At 40.2% G+C, this 20,807-nt stretch overlaps 2 long non-coding RNA genes across 2 annotated transcripts in view; both read right to left on the reverse strand.

Moving 5' to 3' along the window:
• Window positions 1-20,807, reverse strand: part of LOC134299410 (uncharacterized) — a 134,235-nt gene that overhangs the window by 37,542 nt on the left and 75,886 nt on the right. The gene's annotated exons all lie outside the window — the stretch shown is intronic.
• LOC134299409 (uncharacterized) lies at window positions 16,161-19,653 on the reverse strand. Its single transcript, XR_010006608.1, has 2 exons — window positions 19,553-19,653; window positions 16,161-19,467 (listed from the first exon to the last, which is right to left on the reverse strand). It is a non-coding gene; the product is annotated as an uncharacterized LOC134299409 (long non-coding RNA).

Genomic DNA, 20,807 nt, shown 5'->3' on the forward strand with positions numbered 1-20,807 from the left:
TCTCATGGGCCATGTAGTCCCCTTCCTAGTACTATTGTGGCAGACGAAGAGGAAAACTTGGGTTTCCCACCGTTTCAGCCAGAATTGGAGCCCTTGCACCTGCAGGATGTTTGCCTTCCAGAAGTCAGCCAAACAAGCCTTGGGCAGAATTCTCCCCCGTTCTCTCGTAAGGATAATTATAATCGAGATAGAGGTGCTAGGGAGGCGAATCGCCGAAGCGCCAGAATCGCTGCCAGACAATTAGATGATTAAGCCTGTTTCCCTTGGGAAATCTTAAGGAGTCATGCATCTGGACACAGTATGGGTTTCACTTCTTGTTCCCCAGGGAAAGTGTTCCTTGGCGGGAAAACAAGATCCTATATAGGTGTTTACCCGCAAGGAGATCCTTGCGGAGTCAATTCGTCAGCTTCGGGAGTGAGATCGTGTGTGGACTACGCTACTCCTGTTCCTTGTTTCCAGGACCTTGTTCTTGTTCCAAGCCTGCCTTATTCCCCGGACCTCGCCACGGACCCAGTTCTTGCTTCTTGCTTCTTGTTGCCTCGAATCAAGTCTTGTTTGCCAAGAATCTAGTTTGTTTTCCAGCCTTGTTGTCAAGCTCCATTGGACTAAAGGACCCTGTCATTTCCCCACACTTTGCTCGGCAAAGTGTGTGTTTCGGTTGTTGGATTATAACTTTGGACTCTAATATCTCATATTGGACATTGATTTCCTGGACTATATTTGACCCTTCCTGAAAGGTCTACTTCTGAACTATATTCTACACTTGTTTTTATTGACTTTATATATTCCTTTAATAAAGATATTAGATAGATTCTGGTCTCTGCGCATGGTTATTGGTGCTCCGCAGCCTGGGTCCTGACAGAGATGAACATTCTAGTTCGGATTATGGAAGTGATAAGCCTAATGAGCTTGACAAAAGGAAAGTGATAACTCAGCAAAGGAGAGAAAGTGTCAGAACCCTGGCAGCAGGGCACCAATAACCTTGCACAGAGGCCAGTCTCTATCTAATATCTTTATTAAAGAAATATATAAAATAAATAAAAACAAGTGAAGAATATAGTTCAGAAGCAGACCTTTCAAATGAGGTCAAATATAGTCCAAAAATGTATTGTCCAATAAATGATATTAGAGTTCAAAGTTTTAATCCACTTGACCGAAACACACACTTTGCCAAGCAATAGTGTGGGGAAATAGCAGAGTCTTAGAGTCCAATGAAGCTTGACAACAAGGCTGGAAATAAACTTGATTCTTGACTAGATCCGTGACTGGAGACAAGGCAAAACATGAAGCATGAAGCAGGGTTCGTGGTAAAACCGCGAGGCAGGGCAAGGCTTGAAGCTTGATCCGGGAAGCAAGGAACTGGGAATACGAAGTCCACACACGATCTCTCTCCTGAAGCTGATCAATTGACTCCGCAAAGAATCCCTCGCGCCAAACACCTATATTGGGTCTCGTTTTCCCGCCAACAGAACTCTTTCCCTAGAGAACGAGAAGCGAAACCCAACTCTGTCCAGATGTGTGACTCCTTAGAATTTCCCAAGGGAAGCAGGCCTAATCAGCCATTTGTTTGGTAGCAATGCGTAAACTCCTCCGTTGAGCTTCCCTGACTCCCCTTTCTTTGGAATAAGATTCTTTCCTGGGAAACGGAGGGGAGTTCTGCCCAAGGCCTGTTTGGCTGAATTCTTGAGGGCAAACATCAACATCCTGCAGGTGAAGGGACTCCGGCTCTTGCTGAACCGGCGAAAACCCCATGTTTTCCTCTTCGTCTGCCACAATAGTACTAGGAACAGGACTACAAGGCCCATGAGTCCTCACAGAAAGGGAGTGTGTCAGAAGAAGTAAACAATTACTATGCAAATGTAATAATGAGCAGGCTGCTCATGGAAAGAGACCTTGAGTTTCCCTTAAGAAGGACTGCTTTCTAGGAAAAATTCAGAAGTGGTAACTTTGCTTCTGAGAGAGAGAGAGAGAGAGAGAGAGAGAGAGAGAGAGAGAGAGAGAGAGAGAGATCTGCTTCATGCTCCGTGTGAATTCCATGTTATTTCCTGCAGTTTGTACTTTGATTCTAGTTCCAGCCTTGTTCTTGTTTCTGGAGATTTCTGTGTATCCAGTTGATGTTCCAGTAACTTTGCAGTTTGGATTTCTGCTCCAGCCAAGACCCTTGCCTTGTGTTCCAGCATTGACCTTGTACCTTGGACTAAACGTGGAGTTTTATTTCTGTGGTCCTGCTTGGCTTCCTGTGATCCAGTTTGACAAATGCCTTGGATTAATCCTTGATATCTTGTTTGGACTATTCTTGATACCATTCTGGGGATTTACTTTGATATCCAGTTTGGACTATTTCTTTGAGTGATTTGTATAGACCCTTACTTCAACGTTTTCAAGTACTTTGTTCTTGTGGATTTAAACCCATTCTATTGACTTTGAACTTTGATTTGCTATTGCTTGCATATAATCTTCAATAAACAGCTTGCTTGCTTATATTCTGGGGCTCCAGTGTGGTTTTGAAGTCCCTACACAGTCTAGGGTTGCAACACAAGGTCATTTACCTGCACCCCCCCCCCCCCCCCGCTCACAGTTTTAGACTTAGGCTCACCCAAAGTCTGAAATGACTTGAAGGCACACAACAACAACAATCCTAATTAACTTGACTATCTCGTTGGCCAGAAGCAAGCTCACACTTCCCATTGGAATCCTGATAGATTTATGTTGGTTAAAATTGTTTTTTATTTTTAAATATTGTATTGTTCTTTCATTGGTTTTTTTTTTTTTTTGCACTACAAATAAGACATGTGCAGTGTGCATAGGAATTCGTTTGTATTTTTTTTTTCAAATGATAATTCAGCCCCTTGACAGTCTGAAGGATTGTGGACTGGCCCTCTCCTTAAAAAGTTTGAGGACCCCTGCATTACTACATGATAGGTGGTGTCATGCCCACACAGAGACCTCCACTATTTCCTCTAACTTAAGCCTCTTTAAGTTAGCAGGGCTCAGTCTTTTGTTATATATTTATTATGGAAGAAATCCATAGTTAGCCCTTTACCTTTCAAAACCACTCCCCCAGAAGCGGAGCCTCACAGCCTGTCTCAATTCTTTCCCTGAAGCCACTAATTTCTTCTGAAAGGTTGCAGGAGTGAGGAGGAAAAAACACCTCACACTTTTAGGATTGGTGCTATAATCTAAAGAAAAGATGAACAGAAGAAGAAAAGTCAGAGAATAAGGCAAAAGTAAGCAGGAACCACAGTTAAGTCAAGTCTTCTACCCTTTTCCAAAAACTTTCAGTAGCCCCAGGAGGAGTGAGAATTTGGACTTTTATTATTTTATTAAATTATTTGTTAATCGTTCCCCTGCACAATTCCAATTTGTTCTTGGTGAGGTTAAGGCACCTTCTTGAAAATAGCTCACAGAGACAGAACAGGTTGTACACAGTTTTCTCACCATTGATAATAAATCTCTTACATATAATATAGCATCACTTAATCCTTTCTATCTTATATTCATTCTAAATTTTACTTTGTATTTGAATGTCAGCATTCCTCTCAAATTTTATCATAAAATTGTTTTCAAAATTGTATCTTCATCCAGTTCTCATTGTTTTGTATCTATAACGAAATCTTATAGCCTTATTTCAACAAGACATTATTTCTTGTTTCATTTTAAATTTAATTCTTATTTTCTTCTTCCTCCATCCTAACCCTGGCCTTCTTCCGTCTTCTCGAATTCTTTTCTTTATATTGTGTTATTATTTCCATCTGCTGCCTATTTGCTGTCCTGAGACAAGATCATCTTTCACCCCACTCCCTAATCCCAGAAGGTAATCCTTTCATTAAAGATTATTGTGATTGGTCTTCTATCTGTGTAGATTCTTTATAAATCATTTCTAGATTATCCTCCTCCACCATCCCTCCTGGTGTGTAATTCCTGTTTGCTTGTTTTTTCAGAATTTCTTGAATTTTCTTCCCCTCGTCTTTACAGACTAATCCTGCACCTGGATCAAATGTTTATCCAAGTAATTTTAACTATCCATAGCTTCCAGATTAGCCCCACTTTTCTTTCCCCTTGCATTACATTCCCCAACAAATATGACAGAAGACGTGAGATATAATCTATCTTCTCAGTTGCTAGAGAATTCCCATTCTCAAAGAATGAATCTCTACCAACAGTTCTTGCAAAATAAATCTTGAGTAGTTTTATCTTTCTTCAATCTTTCAACATCAGGCAGTCACAACTTGTCACATCAGTTTCGAAGATAGAAAAGCTTTACCTACCCTTGATGTCATTTCCCTTTACTGTAATTAAGTACAGTCATAAAAGTAAAAACAAATTCAATCCATCCATATACTTCCCAAAAACAAAAGGCAACTTGACAAGGCTTTAGTTCAGCCATTTAAATCAGAAGAATTCTTCACTTATATTATCCCAAAAACTGCAGATGCAGACTTAATATCCATCAGAACAATTGCATTTCACAGCTTGGGCATGTTGGAGTATGGTTGTATTTGTATGAAATGTAAATCAAGTGTTTACTGCTGATGAGCAAGAGTGTGTATTTTTCAGTAATGAAATAGTTAACAGCAGGCTAGTTTTGACTGACAGCCTGTTGTGATTGCTATGACCTATCAGGCATTATTTCCTGCCTTTGAGGGTTGGAACTTCCTCCGGACTGAGGAATGTTGTTTATTTTTTCTGTGGTGTTCGGCTTGAGCATTCGCTGAAGATGGACTATGAATGCTATGCTCTGAAGCCGAGAAATGCAAACTGTAAATAGACATGTAAATAAAGTTAATCAACAGTTGGACTTCATCTGCTGGAGTGTTTGTTTGACCAGTGCTGTTTCTCAGCATGGGAATACAGTCTGGAGAAGGAGGTGAGATGAGGATGATGATTTTTGGAATCCACTCTGCACCCGATCATCCCCTGACAGGGCAAAGATGTACCTTCCTCACTCATTCCACATTCACTTATGAGTAAATGGAAGTAATGGGAATTCTGAGCCCTTTTGGGTGATTCCTTCTCTCCCCTTTTCATTCAGAATTTCAACATTCAGAGGTCCTTCTACTTGGTGTTTTCAACATGAACACTCTCTTCTCTGTGGGATGCTAGTTAAAAATGTTAGTCCACCATTTTCCTGCTCAGAAACATTTTTGCATGTGGATGCTAATCACTCTGCTTGTGAAATACATTACGATTGCATCCCTCATTAATTCCACATTTTAGCCCACACATAAAACAGTCAATGAGGATGTGCAAGCCACAGATGCATTCTAGCTTTATTCTAATGGAGTAAATCATTTATGCAAACTTGGGTATGAAAGGATTTTCAGGTATTGTGTTGTGGTCAAAATTTCACAATTGCAAAGAAAAGAAAATGGATAGTGAAAATTTTTGGAATGCCAGTAGTGGAAAAATTGGTCATGACGAACAAGGAGAAAACATAGAAAAACTTTATTAAGTACAAGAAGCCATATTTGAATTGTGTGAGAAGGAGGAAGGAGAGAAATGTTCTTATAGTTTTTATAGAACATTTTGTAAACTGGGTTTTTGCTTGTTACAATATTTGCATGGAATTTTTAGATGTTGACTGTTGTGCTAGAAGAAAAAAAGTGCAAATTTAATTTTAAAATATTTGCTAATAATAATTTAATAATAATAATAATAATAATAATAATAATAATAATAAATGTTATTTTTTTACCTGCCTCTTCTCAGAGCTTGAGATTGGGCACAACATACGTCAAACGTATCATTATCATAAAAACATTAAGTAAAATATATATATTAGAAACATATTTCTGTAAATATACTTTACGTATTAAAATACACAGAAGAATTTAAAATTCATATGTAAAAATGACTGGATATGCCTCCCAGAAGAGATAGGTCTTCAATTGTCTCTAAAATTCTGACAGCTGATTCTACTGGGGAAATTGAACATAAAATGCATGTATAGGCAGTTCCCAAGTTATGAACAAGATATATTCTGTAGTTTGTTCTTCACTTGAATGTGTATGTAAGTTGGAAAAATTTTAAGTGTAGTTCCAGTCTAGTATCTGTGTGTGTGTGTGTGTGTGTACACACACACATATAGCATAAGGAAGGGTTAACACCCCTGTAGTGTTTGTTTTGCTGCCTCTGAATGGCCCTGTTCTGAAAATTTCACCTCACTTTCTGTCCCCATGATAACTGGATTTTGAAAAAAAATGTCTTGTTGTGTAAACAAGGATTGATGAGAATAATAAAAATATAATAATAATTTTTATTTTTTCCTGCCTCTCCTCGTGGCTCAAGTTAGGTTACAAAATTGCTTAAAACATTTCAGTGGAGACAACTTTTCCTCATGATAACTCTTTCAGGTGTGAATTTTCCTTCCAAAAGGTACATTTCCCTCAATTCATGTTGTCTCACCCCAATTCTTAATCATGAATCATTTGTAAGTTGGATATTTGTAACTCGGGGACTTCCTGTATTAGTGAAAAAAATGCTAAACATCATAGAAAGGAAACTTTACAAGAAAAAAATTAAGAAAGCACACAAATGAATAAGGAATGGGTATTTTTAAAAGATGATGTGGTTTTTAAATGGAAAACTGATGCAGAAGGACAAACAACAGAAAGAAAGAAGGGGAAAGGGGTAAATAAAAACTGAAAAAAACCCCTAAAATTGACAGCTGTCCAGTGTCCATCTATAGTGCCGATTGTAGCAACCATAATGTATGTAAGTTTCAGTTCTTTGGAATACATGCAAAGATGAGCTCTGTAGTTGCTGAAGGGAGATAGATACATGCCCTCAAATCACCAGAGGCATTATTGAACTTATTTTTTCTCTCCTTCCACCTTAGGAAACTTTGCTAGATACATTCGAGGTCTTCAGAAACAAAAGAATGTGAATGAGAATAAAACTGCTTATTGAACAATGACTTAGTTGGCTGTGCTTAGGAGATGTTTGGCCTCTACAGTGAAAAATGTTTCCTTAAAAAGCACAGGGGAGGTCATTATTTACCTAAATGTTTCTGGCTGTTTGTCTTATACCCAGGTGCCTGGAGATCAGACAAGATGTGGTGAGGTTAGGAATGCCAAGCACACATTTACAGTAGTAAACAGAAGCACTGGCAATGAATCTTTTACCCAAAGCCACTGTCAATCCTTCTCTGTGCCAGGTTTGCACAGCTGGTGAATCTGATCTGCAAGAGAGGGCATACTGACTCCTGCTGTTTTTAAGTCTTTCCAGAGTAAACGAAAAGCCTTTATAAAGCTTTAGTGAGTTTTCTTCTCCTTGTGTTCTGGAGTTATGTGTAAGGCAGTGGCTACAACAGTAATTCAAATACATCATAGCCTTTGTAATGTAAGCAGGGTCAAACATGAAATGATAGATCTGTCTGGCAGACCTCATCATCTATGTTCCTAAGGCTTGTGTCTCAGTGAACCAACATCAGAAAACTGCAAGCCTTCAACCACTTCCTGCAGAGTTCTTTGCATTGATAGGTCACTGCTTTAACCTAGGAATTACTGATCCAATGGTGCAAAGAACATACAATCGATTTCTTTCTTTGAGCATTTGTATCCTGTGTTCCTATGATAATAAACTGGCTTGCAAATAATAATAATAGAAAATACATCACACAGTCCTAGACACTTGGGAAGTGTTCAACTTGTGGTTTTGTGAAACGAAATCCAGCATATCTATCTTGTTTGCTGTGTCATACAACATCGTTGTGTCAATAATAATAATAATAATAATAATAATAATAATAATAATAGTAATAATAATAATAATAATAATAATAATAATAATAATAATAATAATAATAATAATAGAGAAAAAGAACACAGACAAAAAGTCTACCTGGTTCTCTATTACAAAGAATTTTATTACAGAGCTTTGTAAAATCCCCACTGCTTTGGAATTTCATAGTCTTGATGTGACTGTTAGGATAATGTTTTATAATTCCTTTAGAGTAATTTATTTTTTTCACAAAGAAAAACAAAACTGCAAGAACTTTATTGAAAGGCCAACAAGGACAAAGGAACTTTACCTGGAAAGCACTATGAAAAACTTCACTCTTATTCCTAGACCTTTTTTTTTGTTTCCACCATATTTGTTTATATAGCAATGAGGATATACCTTCAAGCACATATATATAGGAGTATATTATTTTCTAAGGAATATTGGATCACAGCCATTTATGGCTCAAACCAAAGGTGTGCAGAGATTTCCCATGGAGCTATTCTCAGAGTGGCTTGATGTAAACATGGCCAAAGTACTTTTTGATCTTCTTACATAATTTAGCATTTTGTCACTTAACGATGCTCTAATGAATGCAGTTTCTGTTGATTCACCTTTATTGAAAAGTATTGCATTGGGTTCATACATGGTAAACTTTGAAGCGACCCTTAAAAACAAATTCAAAAATAATTTTTAATATCAAAAAGTGGCAATAGGGAAAATGCTATGCATGAAAGACACATTTTGATTATATTGCCAATGAGATGTGAATTATGCACTGTATTGACTTGAAACATATATTTCCCCATCTAGAGTTTGGAAAATTTACATTCCAGGGAGGAATACCACTTGAATTCCCCAACCAGCATGGGGTTCTTGAAAATGCAGTCCAAAAAGTGAGGTTTCTGAGTTGTCCTCTTATATACACAGAGATCTGCTCCAGTAACACCACCTAAGACTTGCCTACACTAGTTTTTTTAAAAATGGACATCACCCTGAATCCATTGCTGGCAGTCTTCACAATGTATCCAGAATCTTTTACCCTCACGTTGACAATGCCACACACTAAGTAGACTTCGAGATACACTGGTTTTTGGAGAAAACACCCAAGTATCCTAGGGTTTCACATCAGCTTGGATTGGGTCAATTTTAGCCCAATTTATTTTACGCATGAACATATCTGCCATCACCTTTTCTCTGCAATGATCAGCACAGGAAAGGGGGTGGATCCCATCTGTGTTGCTGCCACTGCTCCTTACCAGCCGCAAGCTAACTGCAAGCACCTGGTTATCATGGTGACATCTGCTGAGAGCAGAACGGAGTGCCCACATGGTCAAAAATAGGGAAGCAGCCACTCTACCCCACCTTGTTGATTGCTTGGATGCATATTATGAACTCAGAAGACAACAGGTGACAACCAGGTACTTGCATGAAGCTGTGTGCCAGTGAGGAGCAGTGGCCTTGACATGTTGATATTTATTTATTTACAGTATTTATATTCCGCCCTTCTCACCCCGAAGGGGACTCAGGGTGGATCACATTACACATATAAGGCAAACATTCAATGCCTTAACACAGAACAAAGACAAAGACAAACGCGGGGCTCCAATCTGGCCTCAAACTCATGACCTCTTGGTCAGAGTGATTTGTTGCAGCTGGCTGCAGCTGGCTGCTCAACAGCCTGTGCCACAGCCGGGCCCAGTAAGATGAGAGATCAGCAAAGGGATCTGAGGCAGCTCCAGGGCACAAATGTCCTGGACTGACTGACTAAGTATCTATGCACTTCTAGACAGAAAAGCCTATTTTCATTTGTGGATATTTTTTTCTTGGTTAGAACAATGCCATTCCATGACGTTTCAAATTCTGATTTTTATTCTTGACATCCCAAGGTCCCTGCTTTTATTACAGATGAGTTTAAAGATTCTTGAAAGCAATATTGTTGCTATGTTTCTAAACAAGATAATGAAGTTTAAGAATGCATTCAAATTACTCATACAGTAGTTACACCTTGCAATTCCTATCCACTTCATAAGCATTTTAAAAGCAATTTCTCCAAGCTGTTTTGTAGATCTTTTAATTTTTTTAAAAAAAGATATTGTTTGTAGAAAAACAGATTTTTAAAAAAATAAAGAAAAGTTGTTATTGTGTTCCTTTGCATTATCTCTGTCTTATGGCAACCCTAAGGCAAACCTTAAAATGACTTTATTTTTCACTCTTCAGTCACAAAAGCTCTCAGAGTGGCTTAAAGATTGATAATTTGGTAGTTCCCTGGCTTCAGGTTTACAGTCTAAATAAGATATAATACAGAAAGAATAGGGAATGACAGTGTGGGAGGAGATTAAGTCCATCAGATACTGCCCATTCTTCTCTCCTTCTGTGGTCAGGGCAGAAAACTTTGGAATGGATGGAGAACATTTTATCTATTTCTGGGCCTAGGCATGATGGAACCATGCTGGCTGTTTTTTTCTCTCCCTCTGTGCTACGTTGGTTATTGGGATAAAGGAAGGGCTTTCACTCGTCCCTCCCTCTGGACAGAGCAGAGGCAGTTGGGATGGAGGAAGACCTTTCATCTGCTTCTGGGCAAAGTATTGTGGAGATATATCTGCTTCTTCATGTCTTCTTCTGAGGCCAGGACAGTGGCAGTTGAAATGGAGAAAGGTTCTTTCATCTGCTTTTGGGGCTAAGCTTCATGGAAGTGTGCTTGCTACTTCTTCTCTTCCTCTGAACTATCATGGGTTGGCCATTGGGGTGAAGGAAGGGCTTTCATCTACTTAAAGGCCCAGTCATGATGTTTATAAGTAATGTATAAAAATGTCCATAAGTATAGATAAAAATGTCATACATCTTCAGCTTCTCAATCTATTATCTAACTTCCAATAGCTTTAATGCTAAGCTCAGTAAATGGCTATTAATGGCTATTATTTAATAGAGTTCCTTCTATAATAACATGAAATCAAAGGTGTTGGAACAGTTTTTAAAGAGGAAAAAGAAAAAGAAAAACAGCTTTAAAGCTATCATAAATAGTGTGCTTTTTTGTAGTTCTATAAAGTTCTGTGCATGCATCTACTAAAGGTCAGCTCGTTCATGTACAAAGAAAAGCTTCAAGACATGAGCTGTGGAGCTGCTTCATTAAACATGTTTAATGCAACAATGCATTCTCTCCTGTGACTATCCAGCACACCTGTTTTCAAACAAGTATTTCTTTTTTATCAACCTGTGAATTCAAAAGAAGAAAATTGCTGTATATATTTCACAGAAATCATGCTTAAGATACTTACAGTGTAACTGTCCCAAAATAGTGGGTTGAGGATTATGAGAACCAGATTAATGAATATCAGTACAGTATAACTGTCATATTTAGTAATACAGAAGAGTCTCACTTATCCAACATTAACGGGCTGGCAGAACGTTGGATAAGCGAATATGTTGGATAATGAGGGATTAAGGAAAAGCCTATTAAACATCAAATTAGGTTATGATTTTACAAATTAAGCACCAAAACATCATGTTATACAACAAATTTGACAGAAAAAGTAGTTCAATATGCAGTAATGTTATGTTGTAATTACTGTATTTACAAATTTAGCACCAAAATATCATGATATATTGAAAACATTGACTACAAAAATGCGTTGGATAATCCAGAACGTTGGATAAGCGAGTGTTGCATAAGTGAGACTCTACTGTAAGTAAATAAGCTAAAGGGACATTCCCCATAGCATGGCCAAAATAATAATAATATGGCACTGAATCAACCAAATTGCTGGCTTCATGATGTTTACCTCAGTAGTCTACTGTATGCAGCAAATTTGCATTGGAACTGAATGATGACTACTTTGTTATGTGCCCTTTCCAAGATATAAGCCAACTTCATGTAGGACAAATCTTTGAGTAGGTATGTGTCAGTTTGCTGTCAGTTCCTTTGTGTGAACCATTTAACCTCACTAGAGATTTAGTGGAAGGAAAGACTGAATTAAACAATACACTTTGGGAAATAGTTCAGAACAATTAGCTTGCAATTTGGTGTCTGAAATCTGAAACCTGAGATTAAAGGTATTGTTTTCTACCTTGTCTCTGTATCAGCTTATTAATATCATCAATGCAAGGCAATTAAGTAAACTAATTAAAGCTTCTCATTGAGGAAACATGATGGCAAGGGAACCTGAGTGAAATACAAGTATGTTATGAACCTTCCAATGTCTAAAAAGTAAATTCTCTGCAGACAGTGCTCCTTGTGAAAGTCTAAGCCTTTGTTAAAAAAAGAGAAAAGAATGGTAACCCATACTGTGAATAGCAAAAAAGAAAAAGAATTGAAAGTAAATGAAACTAGATATATAATCTGGAGTATTTGGAAAAAATCCATTTTTACTAAAGCCAGAAATGTTCAAATTTCAGAGAAAACAGATGCAACAGAAAAAAATAACATGAATTTGGGGTGGGATTTTACTATCCAAAGTAACTGTCAGGAACTGCTGGATGATGTTCAGTTTCCCAAGTATTCACCCACTGAATTGTAGCTGACAGCTTTTCTCTACAGAGAAAAGTCCCCAAGGACTGACTCTGCTTATTCAGGCATGTCACTGGAGTCTTCTGAGCTGGAAGGAATATATTTCAGCACAGCCTTTCCAGAGCAATATTGGGCACATCTACACTGACCACTTAATGAAATTGGAAGGAAGCTTGACAGTGTGGTGTTTAGATGATGTACATTGCAGGCACATGAAGCAATTCATATTAAGGGCATTAAACGGAGGTAAGCAAACTCAGGGCCCTTCTACACACACCTAAAAACCCAGAAGAAACCAGATTAAAAGGGGAGTGGAGTGGTTAAATGACATTTGGTGAAAGTGTGGGTGAAATCGGGTTAACAGCTGAAAATCACATGTTTAAAAGATGCACTTAAAACCCCATTGCACCCAAAAAACAATTTAAGTATTGGACTAATACTGGATCTACATTGCAATATAATCCAGTTCAATGCAGCTAATCTGTATTCTGAAACTTCATTATATTGCAATGTAGATGCAGCCTAAGACTTCAGGGTTTGAATCCAAATAGAACCATGGAAATTCACCAAACCAATCTCAGTAGAAGAGAAAGAAAATGAGAAACTTCTTATGGATAAACCCTGCCAAATAAATCCTTAAAGAAGGTTGACAGAGTTGACTTGAAAGCATGTAACAACAACAAACATTTTTAGAGAGAGATGTGACCTAGGGTGCATCTACACTATAATGGCTCAATGCTATGGGATCATGGAAATTGTAGTATGATAAGGCACCACCACCAGAAGAAGATAAAAAGTTTGTAAAACTACAACCCCATGAATCCATAGCATTGAGCCATGGCAGTTAAAATGGGGTCAAGCTGCAGTAATTTTACTGTATGGATGCACCTTAAGTTAGGTAAAGCTTTGTGGGCAGCCAGGAAGACCTTCACGACTGCCCGCATAGCGTTTGCAACTAACAGACCATCGGAGTTGTTTTGGCTCGTCGGGGAGCTCCTTCACCCTCCTGAGGGGGGAGGGGCACCCGAAGACTCGGCAACTCGGTGCAGCGAGTTCGCACACCACTTTGCAGACAAAGTCGCTCAGATTCGCTTCGACTTGGATGCTAGTTTTGTTGCAATGCCAAAAGAGGTAACTGAGGCACCTGTCTGTTCGAACTTGTGGGATTCGTTTCAGCTTGTTCGCCCAGATGACGTGGACAGGATCCTTGGGGCGGTGAGAGTGACCACTTGCTCTGCAGACCCTTGCCCCTCGTGGCTAATTAAATCGGCCAGAGGAGGGTTGGTAGAGTGGTGTGTGATGATAATTAATGCCTCTTTGGATCAAGGCAAATTTCCATCTGTCCTCAAACAGGCCATAGTGAGGCCTATATTGAAGAAGGCCTCCCTTGATTCGGCCATTCTAAACAACTACAGACCAATCTCGAACCTCCCTTTCTCGGGCAAGGTCCTGGAGCGGGTGGTTGCCTCGCAGCTCCAGGGTTTCCTGGATGACACCGATTTTCTGTACCCATCACAGTCTGGCTTTAGACCTGGTCACAGTACTGAGACGGCTTTGGTCGCCTTGGTGGATGACCTCCACAGGGAGCTGGACAGGGGGAGTGTGACCCTGCTGGTTCTCTTGGACATCTCAGCGGCTTTCGATACCATCGACCATGGTATCCTTCTGGGACGGCTCTCCGGGATGGGCCTTGGGGGCATGGCTCGGTCGTGGCTTCAGTCCTTCCTGGAGGGCCGTTCCCAGTTGGTGAAGCTGGGGGACACCTGCTCGGACCCCTGGCCTTTGACCTGTGGGGTCCCGCAAGGTTCCATTCTGTCCCCCATGCTTTTTAACATCTACATGAAACCGCTAGGAGAGGTCATCCGGAGTTTTGGAGTTCAGTGCCATCTCTACGCAGATGACACTCAACTCTACTACTCCTTTCCACCGAACTCCAAGGAAGCCCCCCAGATACTGAACCAGTGCTTGGCAGCTGTGATGGGCTGGATGAGGGCGAATAAGCTGAAGCTTAATCCCGACAAGACAGAGGTCCTCCAGGTCAGTCGTATGTCCGATCGGGGTATTGGGTGGCTACCTGTGCTTGACGGGGTCGCACTCCCCCTGAAGGCGCAGGTCCACAGTTTGGGGGTCCTCCTGGACTCAGCACTGACGCTTGATGCTTAGGTGTCGGCCGTGGCCGGGAGGGCCTTTGCACAATTAAAACTTGTGCGCCAACTGCGACCTTACCTCGTGAAGTCTGATCTGGCCACGGTGGTCCATGCCTTAGTTACCTCTAGACTGGACTATTGCAATGCACTCTACGTGGGGCTGCCCTTGAAGACGGCCCGGAAACTCCAACTAGTTCAACGTTCGGCAGCCTTGCTTCTAACTGGAGCAAATTATAGGGAGCGGTCAACCCTCCTGCTTAAGGAGCTCCACTGGCTGCCGTTCACCTTCCGGACCCAATTCAAGGTGCAAGTGATCACCTACAAAGCCCTGAACGGTTTGGGACCCTCCTACCTTAGTGATCGCCTCTCCCCCTACGAACCTGCACGATCTCTTCGTTCGTCGGGGGAGGCCCTCCTCTCACTCCCACCTCCGTCACAAGCATGGTTGGTGGGGACGAGAGAGAGAGCCTTCTCCGTGGTGGCCCCCCGGCTCTGGAACTCGCTCCCCAGGGAAATCAGGCAAGCCCCCACCCTGGTAGCATTCAGAAAGAGCTTGAAAACCTGGCTCTTTACTCAAGCCTTTAGATAAAGATTGCTAATCCAGAAGCAATCTGTATCTGTGACCATTCTTGTACCGGTTTGCACCTTTTACCTTTGTCAACTCGATATAGACACAGGGTCTATTCCCATCCCAATCTGCACTTCCAGAATTTGCAGCACTTTATCAGTCACCTTGTGTTTACAATATTTATATGGTGCACCTTACCCAGTCTACTTTTACAATCTCTCAGTTTTAATCCATGTTTTTATTAGTTCTTGTTTTTTATTGGCTAATGTTTAATTTTTTTTATTGTGCAAGTTGTTGTCTATTGCTGTGTTTTATACTGCTACTGTTTTTATTCGGGCTTGGCCCCATGTAAGCCGCCCTGAGTCCCCTCCGGGGAGATAGAGGCGGGGTATAAAAATAAAGTTATTATTATTATATTATTATTATATTCAGGGAATGCAAACTACTTGTCTCCTCTGTAGCCTGGTGCAGATGCTTAGAATCACTGGGTTGTTTTGAGTTTTCCAGGCTGTGTGGCCATGTTCCAGAAGCATTCTCTCCTGATGTTTCACCCACATCTATGGCAGGCCAGAAAAATCTACAAGGGCCAGAAAAACAGTACAGATCAATAACTGGCTCAGAAAATGGTGTCAGGAGGAGCGTTTTGGCTTCCTTGACCATGGCCTACTCTTCCAGAAGGATGGCCTACTGGCAAGTGATGAGGTTCATCTCACACAAGTAGGAAAACACCTTTTTGCGCACAGACTCACAAACCTTATCAGGCACACTAAACTAGGTCCACTGGGGAAGGGGAACAACAGCCTGGCGAACACTATTTTATCTATGACCACAGGGAACTGCCAAAAGGCTAAACAGAGGGCTGCACAAACACAGCAAGGACCAAGTACTGAGAGCACAATAATCCCAAATAAACAGCTCGGGGGAAGGTCACAGGGACTTACATGTCTTTACACTAATGTACAGAGCATGGGAAATAAGCAAGACGAACTCCAACTTTTAGCACAACACCACACGTACGATGTCATAGGCATCACTGAAACCTGGTGGGATGACTTCCATCACTGGGATGTAGCCATTGAGGGCTATAACCTCTTTCACAGAAATAGAACAAAGGGGAGAGGAGGGGGAGTAGCTTTATATGTCAAAAGCAGTTACGTTGCAGAAGAAATGCAAGACTGTAATCCGGGAATAATAATAATAATAATAATAATAATAATAATAATAATAATAATACTTTATTTATACCCAGCCACCATCTCCCCAACGGGGACTCGGGGCGGCTTACATGGGGCCATGCCCAAGACAGTACAATATAACAAAAAACAACATATCATAATACAATTAAACAATACAAAAATAACAATGCACAGTACAGAACAAAATCAAAAGCAACATAACATAACAAGGGCGGGCCGCACGGACACAAAATTAAAACTCGGGGTAAGAAGAGATAAGAATAAAACCATGGGGAACAGGGACATGAGATAGTGAAACAGCCTAGAGGATAGATGTTGGGGGGAGTAACAAAGGAGGTATATGACAGTTACTCTCCGAAAGCACACCGGAAGAGCCATGTTTTTAAATCTTTCCTAAAGGCTAAAAGAGTGGGGGCTTGCCTGATCTCAATGGGCAGTGAGTTCCACAAACGGGGGGCCACAGCAGAAAAGGCCCTCTCCCTAGTTCCCACAAGGCGGGCCTGAGATAAAGGCAGTGGCGACAGGAGGGCCTCCCCTGATGATCGAAGGGCTCGGGCAGGTTTATGGTAGGAGATACGGTCACGAAGGTAGGTGGGTCCCAAACCGTTTAGGGCTTTATAAATGGTGGTCTGCACCTTGAATTGGGACCGGAAAATGAACGGCAGCCAGTGGAGCTCCTTAAACAAGGGAGTAGATCTCTCCCTGTAACTCGCTCCCGTTATTAATCTGGCAGCCGAGCGTTGGACCAATTGTAATTTCCGGGCCGTCTTCAAGGGAAGCCCCACGTAGAGCGCATTACAGTATCCAGTCTAGAGGTAAAGCATCTGGATAAGAATCAAAGGACCCAGGACTCAAAAAGAGCTCGTCCTGGGTGTATACTACAGACCTCTGAGCCAGGATGAAAGACTTGATGAAGCCTTCTGTCAACAGTTGACAAAACAGGCACAAAGAAGAGATATAGTAGTCATGGGCGATTTCAACTATCCTGATATCTGCTGGAAAACAAACTCGGTGAAGAGTACAAATTCCTCACTTGCCTTGCAGATAATTTTATGGTCCAGAAGGGGACCAACAAGGGGATCGGCTACTCTTGATCTCATCTTAACAAATGTGGAAGACCTGATCAATACAGTCGAAGTGGTCGGATCCTTAGGAGCAAATGACCATGTGCTCCTGCAGTTCACCATACAAAGGAATGCTGAAACTAAGACAAGTCAAACACGCATTCTGGACTTTAAGAGAGCTGACTTCCAAAAAATGAAGGAAATACTGAGCGGAATTCCATGGACGCCAATATTAAAAGACAAGGGAGTTAAGGATGTATGGGAGTTTTTAAAAAGTGAAATACTCAAGACGCAAATGCAAACAGTGCCAACAAAGAAAAAAAAATAAGACAAATGCGAAGAAGCCAGAATGGATGTCTAAAGAACTTCTTACCAGGCTAAGACTCAAAAGAGATATGAACAAGAAGTGAAAAAGGGGAGGAATCACCAAAGAAGAATTCAAATGTATAGCCAACTCCTGTAGGGAAAAGGTTCGCTAGACTAAAGCGCAAAATGAGCTCAGGCTTGCCAGGGACATTAAAAACAACAAAAGGGGGGTTTTTTTGCTCACGTTGGTAGAAAAAGGAAGAACAAGGAAGCGATAGGGCCTCTGTGAGGAAAAGATGGGGTCATGGTGACAGGGGACAAAGAAAAGGCAGAACTATTGAATGCCTTCTTTGCCTCGGTCTTCTCACAAAAAGAAAGCCGTCTTCAGCAACATGATATGGACACAGGAGTAGGGGAAATCCAACCCAAATAGGGAAACGAGTTGTCCAGGAACACCTGGCCGCTCTAAACGAATTCAAGTCGCCAGGGCCAGATCAGCTACATCCAAGATTATTGAAGGAACTACCGGAAGTTATTTCAGAACCACTGGCAATCATCTTTGAGAGTTCTTGGAGAACGGGAGAAGTCCCAGCAAATTGGAGGAGGGTCAATGTGGTCCCTATCTTCAAGAAGGGAATTTTTTTTGATCAAATTATAATAAAAAAACTTCAAATAAATGCTGGAAATGCGATGACCAAGTGGGAACGTTTTTCCACTGCTGGTGGACTTGCAAAAAGGCGAAGAAATATTGGAAGAAAATCCACCAAGCAATATAAATGATGTTGCAAATTAAAATAGAGCTGGACCCAAAATATTTTCTTCTGGGGATGCTTAATATTGAAAATGATAAAAATAAAGAAATTCTTTTTAACTATCTCACTACGACAGCAAGAATAATATATGCCAAATATTGGAAAAAGAAAGAAATCCCTTAGTTAAGCTGCTGGTTAAATAAGGTTTTGGAAATAACGAATATGGATAAATTGACGTATCTACTAAAAATTATGGTATTCCAAAAAAGCAAACAAACTGGGACCTGATAAAAAATTATTTGGTAGAAATGCAAATGAAGGTGCTAATTTAACCTAAATAGATGGTTTGTTGATATAGACTGAAGGTAAAGAAGATGCTAACACCAAAGAGGGGGGGGGGGGGAAAGAAAAACAAAGAAACAAGAGAAAAAAGAAATACTTTTTAAAGTATCTGTGTAAGAGATGGAAGTCAACCTTTTTATTTTTATTTTTATTATTTTTTTCTTTTCCTATTTATTATCATCATCATTATTATATATTTTTCTTCTCCCTACCTGGTATGGGGTTTGAGTACCCACTTTTTTCCTTTCTGTCTTGTTTTTTCTCTTCCTGTCTATTTTCTTCACCTTCTTTTCTAAAAACCTCATTTGTTCTCACACGTTCACTGTAAGTTTTATTTGGAAATCTAATAAAAACTATTTTTAAAAAAAGAAGAAGGGAAAAAAGAATGACCCAAACAATTATCGTCCAGTCAGCCTCACGTCGATACCAGGCAAGATTCTGGAAAAGATCATTAAGGAAGTGGTCTGCAAATACTTAGAAACAAATGCAGTCATTGCTAATAGTCAACACGGATTCACCAAAAACAAGTCATGCCAGACTAATCTGATTTTTTTTTCCGACAGAGTTACGAGTTGGGTCGATAAAGGGAACGCCGTAGATGTAGTGTACCTGGATTTCAGTAATTTGAATTCTTTTGTAAAGAAATCTAGAGCTTTTGGGCAACAAAACCAGAGTCTCATACAGAACTGCAAATATCAGGATTTTGAAGTTGGAAGCTATGAGAATTATAATGGTACCAAACTACCCTTATTTTTTAAATGCAGACACACTCATGGTTATTTCCGCAAATATCAGAATTTTGGCTTATTCACTAGTCTTCCTTTGGATTGTTTTCTGCTTCTGTGCATAGCTGGCCTGTCACTCTATAAAAGAAGCAGAGGGAAAAGGATTAGTTTCTAAGACTGTAGGTTTATAAAAGTTTAAGAAAAGTTTATGATGAACTCTCACCTCTTCTTTATTCTCCCTCTGTCTCTCTTGTTCTAAATGCATATTTCTCTGCCAGCAGAAATCATGCAACTGGATAGAACAGGTACATGTTCTCAGGCTGTGAGAGTACAAGAAAGCAAAGACAACTTGAATTCACTTAGTACTTGATTTCACTTGCAGCCAAGCCAATGTTTGTAATTTGGTCAAGAGCCTCACAATATTTTAAAGCTATTTTAAAGCATTTGCTTCAAAAGTCCTGGAGCTCAGATTCCTTTTAAAATAATTGCAGGAATAGAAAAATTAGCTTGATGTTTAAAATGACAGGGGAAGTTATGGCTAACATATTAAAGGATGCATTTAAAAGCCTGTGATTGACAGGCAAACAAAAGAAAAGCAGAATGATGTAATGGAAAGTGCAGTCTTGAGCAGATGGATTCAAAATCAACAACCACTGTAGACATTGCTGAAAGTTCCAGTTCTTAAGCTCTGTGCCCTTTCTGTAAGTGAAGGTATTTTCCTTTAACACTAAATGAGACATATACAACAACATCTCACTATGACACAAGTCATTTTTATCAGTCACAAAGAGATGTAGCAGATTTTTGAGAGACTGATCACAGGTGGGAATGGTAGAATTCCAACTATGTATATAGGCCCTCCAATAGTATCATTTAATGTGTGCAAAACCTATCCTTAACATCTGCCCAGTGCACAGCATAGGAGCATAGAAGCAAAACAGGAAGGTGATAGGGACTCCACTGAGGAGGAATTACAAAATTATGCTCTAATTTAATGCATTCAGTGAACTAATGGATAGACCATGGAATTCGAATTTGTGAATCTGTAGAAATAGTAAGAATGGTTTAAACCAGTGGTTCCCAAACTTATTTGGCCTTCCGCCCCCTTACCAGAAAAAAATATATTACTCAGCACCTTGGAAATTTTTTTTTTTGAATTTTAATAGCAATTAAACAGAAAGATATATGTACCTGTGGCCATCACCGCTCCCCTGGATTGCTGCAGCGCCCACCAGGGGGCAGTACTGCCCACTTTGGGAACCACTGGTTTAAACCCTTATGCTGGCAGGACTGCTGACCAACAATTCGGTGGTTCAAATCTGGGGAGAGTGGATGAGGTCCCTCTGTCAGCTCCAGCCCCCCATGCGGGAACATGAGAGAAGCCTCCCACAGGATGATAAACATCGAACATCCAGGCATACCTTGGGCAAAGTCCTTGCAGACGGCCAATTCTCTCACATCAGAAGCGACTTGCAGTT

Source organism: Anolis carolinensis, chromosome 1 (assembly GCF_035594765.1).
Source record: "Anolis carolinensis isolate JA03-04 chromosome 1, rAnoCar3.1.pri, whole genome shotgun sequence".
NCBI lineage: Eukaryota > Metazoa > Chordata > Lepidosauria > Squamata > Dactyloidae > Anolis > Anolis carolinensis.